This window comes from Camellia sinensis, unplaced genomic scaffold (assembly GCF_055761805.1).
Source record: "Camellia sinensis isolate YWXY unplaced genomic scaffold, ASM5576180v1 Unanchor6, whole genome shotgun sequence".
NCBI lineage: Eukaryota > Viridiplantae > Streptophyta > Magnoliopsida > Ericales > Theaceae > Camellia > Camellia sinensis.
Genome location: NW_028129474.1, coordinates 13,485,620 through 13,492,500, shown reverse-complemented (window position 1 = coordinate 13,492,500; position 6,881 = coordinate 13,485,620).

The window sequence follows — 6,881 nt, the reverse complement described above, 5'->3', positions numbered from 1 at the left end:
TCACGCGCCACGACGTACACTATGCACCAGCCCCCCAAAACGAATCACCCCTCGAAGGACTAAGAAGCCCGACGAACGCGCGAAAACATTTAGAGAAGCCGAGGGACATACTTTCGAGGTAACTTTCGAGGGACATACTTCTCGCAACAAGCTTCCACAAGGAAAGCACAGGCAACTCATTCGCACGCCAAAGCCAACCAAATGGCAATTTAACCGAGGGACATGCATTTCGCAAGGCAACTTGTACAATTACCCGAGGGACATGGCATGCTTTCCAAGGCCGTGGCTTGGCATGCTTGCCAAGGCCGTGGCATGACATGCTGCTGGCCAAGGCCGGGGCAAGGCATGCTGATGGCCGAGGCCGGGGCAAGGCATGCTGATGGCCGAGGCCGTGGCAAGGCATGCTGATGGCTGAGGCCGTGGCAAGGCATGCTGATGGCCGAGGCCGTGGCATGGCATGCCATGCTGCCGGACAAGGCCGTGGCAAGGCTTGCTGCTGCTGCTGACCAAGGCTTGGGCTTGCCATGCTGCTGGCAAAGGCCGCGGCTTGGCATGCTGCCGGCCAAGGCCGGGGCAGGGCATGCTGCTGGCCAAGGCCGTGGCATGCCATGTTGCTGGCCAAGGCCGTGGCATGGCACGCTGCTAGCCAAGGCCGTGGCATGACATGCTGGCCAAGGCCGGGGCATGGCATGCTGCTGGCCAAGGCCGGGGCATGGCACGCTGCTGGCCAAGGCCGTGGCATGGCACGCTGCTGGCCATGGCCGTGGCATGACAAGCTTGCCAAGGCCGGGGCATGGCATGCTGCGGGCCAAGGCTTTGGCATGCCATGTTGCTGGCCAAGGCTGTGGCATGGCATGCTGCTGGCCAAGGCCGGGGCATGGCATGCTGCTGGCCAAGGCCGGGGCATTGCATGCTGCTGGCCAAGGCCGTGGCATGACATGCTTGCCAAGGCCAGGGCATGGCATGCTGCTGGCCAAGGCTTTGGCATGCCATGTTGCTGGCCAAGGCTGTGGCATGGCATGCTGGCCTTGGCCAACGTGCCACCGCCACCACCGAGGGCCGCCACTCGACGCATCCCGTGCTTGGCTATGTAGTTTCGATGCCACAAGCCAAGCGATGGCATGTGCCAAGCGCCCGTCTAGGCATAGGCGTGGCCTGTGGCCTGGCCATGCTGGCCAGCCTTAAGGAAGGTGCCCCCCCCCCCTTATAATAGCCTGTTAAGCCCTTTTCAATCTGGCAGGAGGAAACATCAACCATGTTCGAGGAGTCATAATGGGGTGTTTTTAAAAAGTAATGGTTTTTTGCCAAAACTTTCAACATGAAAGTTGTATGAAATAATTTAATACACCATAAAAAAAATTATAAAAAAATATTTGGCCACCGGAATATTTTATTTTAATTTATTTCAATTTTAATACTTAAAAAATAATAAAAATTACTAAAAATACTCAAAAAATTCTAGAAAAATTCCAACAATTATAAGATGAGGCACTAGTAATTATAGTAATTTTTTTAATTATTTTTTTTATTTTTTATTTATTTTATTGTAATTTTTATGAGTAAATAAATAATTAAAAAGCCCGACGAACGTGCAAAAACTCTTAGAGAAACCGAGCAAGCATCGGACAGCTCGAATGCAAATAACAAACGCAACAGGCAACTTCCGAGGGACATACTTTTCCCAACAAGCTTCCACTGGGGAAAGCACTAGCAACGTGTTCACAAGTCAAAGGCAACCAAACGGCTATTACCCGGGGGACATGCATTTCGCAGGGTAACATATACGTAAGTGAAAGCCAAACCAAATGGCAATTACACGAGGGACAAGATTGCTTGCCAAGGGCGTGGCATGCGATGTTCTAGCCCAAGGCCAAGGCACGCCACGCTGCGGGACAAGGCCGTCGCAAGACATGCGGCTGGCCTTGGCCTTGGCATGGAATGCCGCTGGCTTTGGTTGGGCTGCGTTGGCCTTGGCATGGAATGTTGCTGGCTTCGGATGGGCTGCCTTGGCCTTGGCCTTGGCCTTGCCATGGCATGCTGCTGGCCTTGGCCTTGGCATGGCATGCTGCTGGCTTTGGCTGGGCTGCCTTGGCCGTGGCATGGCATGCTGCTGGCCTTGGCCTTGGCATGGCATGCTGCTGGCTTTGGCAGGGCTGCATTGGCCGTGGCATGGCATGCTGCTGGCCTTGGCCTTGGCATGGCATGCTGCTGGCTTTGGCTGGGCTGCCTTGGCCTTGGCATGGCATGCTACTGGCTTTGGCTGGGCTGCCTTGGCCTTGGCATGGCATGCTGCTGGCCTTGGCCTTGGCATGGCATGCTGCTGGCTTTGGCTGGGCTGCCTTGGCCGTGGCATGGCATGCTGCTGGCCTTGGCCTTGGCACGGCATGCTGCTGGCTTTGGCTGGGCTACCTTGGCCGTGGCAAGGCCTTGGCATGGCATGCTGCTGGCTTTGGCTGGGCTGCCTTGGCCGTGGCATGGCATGCTGCTGGCCTTGGCCTTGGCATGGCATGCTGCTGGCTTTGGCGGGGCTACCTTGGCCGTGGCACGGCATGCTGCTGGCCTAGGCCTTGGCATGGCATGCTGCTGGCTTTGGCTGGGCTGCCTTGGCCGTGGCATCGCATGCTGCTGGCCTTGGCCTTGGCAAGGCATGCTGCTGGCTTTGGCTGGGCTGCCTTGGCCGTGGCATGGCATGCTGCTGGCCTTGGCCTTGGCATGGCATGCTGCGGGCTTTGGCTGGGCTGCCTCGGCCGTGGCATCGCATGCTGCTGGCCTTGGCCTTGGCATGGCATGCTGCTGGCTTTGGCTGGGCTGCCTTGGCCGTGGCAGGGCATGCCGCTGGCCTTGGCCTTGGCATGGCATGCTGCTGGCTTTGCCTGGGCTTCCTTGGCCGTGGCATGGCATGCTGCTGGCCTTTGCCTTGGCATGGCATGCTGCTGGCTTTGGCTGGGCTGCCTTGGCCGTGGCATGGCATGCTGCTGGCCTAGGGCTTGGCATGGCATGCTGCTGGCTTTGGCTGGGCTGCCTTGGCCGTGGCATGGCATGCTGCTGGCCTTGGCCTTGGCATGGCATGCTGCTGGCTTTGGCTGGGCTGCCTTGGCCGTGGCATGGCATGCTGCTGGCCTAGGCCTTGGCATGGCATGCTGCTGGCTTTGGCTGGGCTGCCTTGGCCGTGGCATGGCATGCTGCTGGCCTTGGCCTTGGCAAGGCATGCTGCTGGCTTTGGCTGGGCTGCCTTGGCCGTGTGGCATGGCATGCTGCTGGCCTGGGCCTTGGCATGGCATGCTGCTGGCTTTGGCTGGGCTGCCTTGGCCGTGGCATGGCATGCTGCTGGCCTAGGCCTTGGCATGGCATGCTGCTGGCTTTGGCTGGGCTGCCTTGGCCGTGGCATCGCATGCTGCTGGCCTTGGCCTTGGCAAGGCATGCTGCTGGCTTTGGCTGGGCTGCCTTGGCCGTGTGGCATGGCATGCTGCTGGCCTTGGCCTTGGCATGGCATGCAGCTGGCTTTGGCTGGGCTGCCTTGGCCGTGGCATGTCATGCTGCTGGCCTAGGCCTTGGCATGGCATGTTGCTGGCTTTGGCTGGGCTGCCTTGGCAGTGGCATGGCATGCTGCTGGCCTTGGCCTTGGCATGGCATGCTGCTGGCTTTGGCTGGGCTGCCTTGGCCGTGGCATGGCATGCTGCTGGCCTAGGCCTTGGCATGGCATGCTGCTGGCTTCGGCAGGGCTGCCTTGGCCGTGGCATCGCATGCTGCTGGCCTTGGCCTTGGCAAGGCATGCTGCTGGCTTTGGCTGGGCAGCCTTGGCCGTGGCATGGCATGTTGCTGGCCTTTGCCTTGGCATGGCATGCTGCGGGCTTTGGCTGGGCTGCCTTGGCCGTGGCATCGCATGCTGCTGGCCTTGGCCTTGGCATGGCATGCTGCTGGCTTTTGTTGGGCTGCCTTGGCCGTGGCAGGGCATGCTGCTGGCCTTGGCCTTGGCATGGCATGCTGCTGGCTTTGGCTGGGCTGCCTTGGCCGTCGCATGGCATGCTGCTGGCCTTGGCCTTGGCATGGCATGCTGCTGGCCTAGGCCTTGGCATGGCATGCTGCTGGCTTTGGCTGGGCTGCCTTGGCCGTGGCATGGCATGCTGCTGGCTTTGGCCTTGGCATGGCATGCTGCTGGCTTTGGCTGGGCTGCCTTGGCCTTGGCATGGCATGCTGCTGGCCTTGGCCTTGGCATGGCTTGCTGCTGGCTTTGGCTGGGCCGCCTTGGTCGTGGCATGGCATGCTGCTGGCCTTGGCCTTGGCATGGCATGCTGCTGGCTTTGGCTGGGCTGCCTTGGCCGTGGCATGGCATGCTGCTGGCCTAGGCCTTGGCATGGCATGCTGCTGGCTTTGGCTGGGCTGCCTTGGCCGTGGCATGGCATGCTGCTGGCCTTGGCCTTGGCATGGCATGCTGCTGGCCTTGGACTTGGCATGGCATGCTGTTGGCCTTGGCCTTGGCATGGCATGCTGCTGGCTTTGGCTGGGCTACCTTGGCCGTGGCATGGCATGCTGCTGGCCTTGGCCTTGGCATGGCATGCTGCTGGCTTTGGCTGGGCTGCCTTGGCTGTGGCATCGCATGCTTCTGGCCTTGGCCTTGGCATGGCATGCTGCTGGCTTTGGCTGGGCTGCCTTGGCCGTGGCATGGGATGCTGCTGGCCTTGGCCTTGGGATGGCATGCTGCTGGCTTTGGCTGGGCAGCCTTGGCCTTGGCATGGCATGCTGCTGGCTTTGGCTGGGCTGCCTTGGCCGTGGCATGGCATGCTGCTGGCCTTGGCCTTGGCATGGCATGCTGCTGGCTTTGGCTGGGCTGCCTTGGCCGTGGCATGGCATGCTGCTGGCCTAGGCCTTGGCATGGCATACTGCTGGCTTTGGCTGGGCTGCCTTGGCCGTGGCAACGCATGCTGCTGGCCTTGGCCTTGGCATGGCATGCTGCTGGCTTTGGCTGGGCTGCCTTGGCCGTGGCATCGCATGCTGCTGGCCTTGGCCTTGGCATGGCATGCTGCTGGCTTTGGCTGGGCTGCCTTGGCCGTGGCATGGCATGCTGCTGGCCTTGGCCTTGGCATGGCATGCTGCTGGCTTTGGATGGGCTGCCTTGGCCGTGGCATGGCATGTTGCTGGCCTTGGCCTTGGCATGGCATGCTGCTGGCTTTGGCTGGGCTGCCTTGGTCGTGGCATGCCATGCTGCTGGCCTTGGCCTTGGGGCTGGGCTGCCTTGGCTGTGGTTCTCATCACTAGACGTGCGTTGCGTGCGAAGGCGTGCAAAGGCGTGCGTCACCATGCGCGCAACACGCGCACCGTGGTCAAAAGACCACGCGTGCGGTATTCGCACAGGCCACACTGCCCACGCCGCGGGCATGCCAGGCCAGGCAGCTCTGGCCGGCTGCATGCCAGGCCGCCCAGGCCGTGCGCATGCCATGCCGTGCTGCCCAGGCCGGCTACATGCCAGGCCACCCAGGCCGCGCGCATGCCATGCCGTGCTGCCCACGCCGCAGCCGTGCCAGGCCGGCTGCATGCCAGGCCGCCCAGGCCATGCGCATGCCATGCCGTGCTGCCCATACCGCGCGCATGCCAGGCCGCCCACGCCCGCGCGCATGCCACGCCATGCTGCTCAAGGCCGCGCCCAAGGCCGCGCTCCAGGCCGCCCAAGGCCGCGCCCGAGCCGCCCTAGGCCGCCCAAGGCCGCGCTCCAGGCCGCCCAAGGCTGCGCCCAGGCCGTCCCAGGCCGCCCAAGGCCGCGCCCGAGCCGCCCAAGGCCGCCCAAGGCCGCGCCCAGGCCACCCAAGGCTGCCCAAGGCCACGGTCTAGGCCGCCCAAGGCCGCGGCCGAGCCGCCCAAGGCCGCGGCCTAGGCCGCGGTCGAGCCGCAGTGCATGTAACCCAAGGCCGCAGCCCAGGCCGCGCCCAACATGGGGCGTACCTGCCACTGCCTTGCCCTGGGCAAGGGAGGTGCCCCCCCCTTATAATAGCCTGTTAAGCCCTTTTCAATCTAGCAGGAGGAAACATCAAGCATGTTCGAGGAATCATAATGGGGTTTTTTTAAAAAGTAATGGTTTTTTGCCAAAACTTTCAACATGAAAGTTGTAGGAAATAATTTAATACACCATAAAAAAATTAAAAAAAAATATTTTGGTACCGGAAATATTTTATTTTAATTTATTTCGATTTTAATACTTAAAAAATAATAAAAATTAATAAAAATGGTCAAAAAATTATGGAAAAATTCCAATAATTAAAGGATGATTCACTAGTAATTATAGAAATTATTAAATTATTTTTTTCATTTTTTTTATTTTATTTTGATTTTTTTTGCCAAATAAGGGCTTTAAAAATTCGAACAGCTCAAGAAAAATTGCAAAAAAATTGGGAATGACATTTAAAATTGATTGTAGTGCATTTTTAATTGTGTTGCACGGTTTGGGTAAGATTATAAAAGAATCATGTTCAAAAAGATCGATCAAGGCGGTGGCATGCCATGGCCATGGCCTTGGCCTTTGCCCGCGGCCTTGGCCTTGGCCTTGGCCATGCCTTGCACAGGGACTTGGCCTTGCCCACTGCCTTGGCCTTGCCCATGGCATGGCATGCTCGCTGAGGCCGTGGCATGCCTTGCTGCTAGCCAAGGCCGTGGCGTGGCATGCTCGCCCAGCCCGTGGCATGCCATGCTCGCCCAGCCCGTGGCACGCCATGTTGGCCCAAGGCATTGGCATGGCATGCCGGCCAAGGCATGCTGGCCAACGCTGCACAAGGCGGTGCCATGGCATGGCATGCTGACCAAGACCGTGCCATCGCATGCTGGGCGAGGCCGTGGCATGGCATGCTGGCCGAGGCCGTGGCTTGCCATGCCGCCACGGCCGTGGCATGCCG